The sequence below is a fragment of the Lepeophtheirus salmonis genome, unplaced genomic scaffold, assembly GCF_016086655.4.
Source record: "Lepeophtheirus salmonis unplaced genomic scaffold, UVic_Lsal_1.4 unplaced_contig_13652_pilon, whole genome shotgun sequence".
Taxonomy (NCBI): Eukaryota; Metazoa; Arthropoda; class Copepoda; order Siphonostomatoida; family Caligidae; genus Lepeophtheirus; species Lepeophtheirus salmonis.
The window spans coordinates 1-849 of NW_027290613.1; the positions used below are offsets into that span (position 1 = coordinate 1).

General features: G+C 25.4%; 1 long non-coding RNA gene across 1 annotated transcript; it reads left to right on the top strand.

The window, feature by feature from the left end:
• The first annotated feature begins 7 nt into the window (after positions 1-7).
• On the top strand, positions 8-527 carry LOC121130899 (uncharacterized). Its single transcript, XR_005868868.2, has 2 exons — positions 8-161; positions 340-527. It is a non-coding gene; the product is annotated as an uncharacterized lncRNA (long non-coding RNA).
• Positions 528-849: the final 322 nt, after the last annotated feature.

The following is an 849-nucleotide window of genomic DNA, read 5'->3' on the forward strand; positions in this document are numbered from 1 at the left end:
TGATTATTGATTAATTTAATTATTTTTGTAGGCTGTCATCACCAAAGAAAAATATATATATATATCTCTCTCAAAATCTACACTTACAAACTAATAATAAATGGTGGGAACGCTCTAAAATACTCTCTCCCAGTATTTAAAAAAAAACAAAAAACAACAAAGTAAGCAAAATGATGTCATAAATACAAATTATAAATAACCAAGTCCTTTTGTGATGATGTCATTGATTATAGCATATAAAGATTTTCTTAAAAGTATTCGTTATATTAAAACGTTTACCAAAGAAAAGAATGTGTTAAAAAGCTATTTCTTAATTGTAATTATAATAATCTGTCATAGTTATATAAAATGAAGAGCACCTCAAACTGAGAAATTCAGAACTCATTGGAATAAGTAAACATATTGGATCGTGTTGTCTTTGGAAATGCAAATGGGTACTGGCTTTTATGTGAATGAATAGCAGGAAGAGTTCAATCAAATATTCATTAGTGTGGATCAAGTCAAGTCAGGAAAATTTTAAATTTAAGGTAATAAGATAAATATTTAAGCATAGTTCTAATTTAAAGTAAAATTGTAAAATTTTAACTTGTATAGAAAATAAGTTACAACTTGTACAAGATATTATATTGTTTTTTTTTGTTTCACTCTGTGTATGGTAAAGTAAAATATTTGTAGCATGAAGATGTGTATATTGATTTTGAGTATTTGATTAAAGGATTCAAAATGAAGTTGTAATATAGCCAATAAGATCCTTCATTTTCGTTATTTTTCTTGTCTACCCCATATATGTATATATATATATTCATGATATTTATAAAGAAAGAATTAGTGTTGGCTAATTCGGTCTAC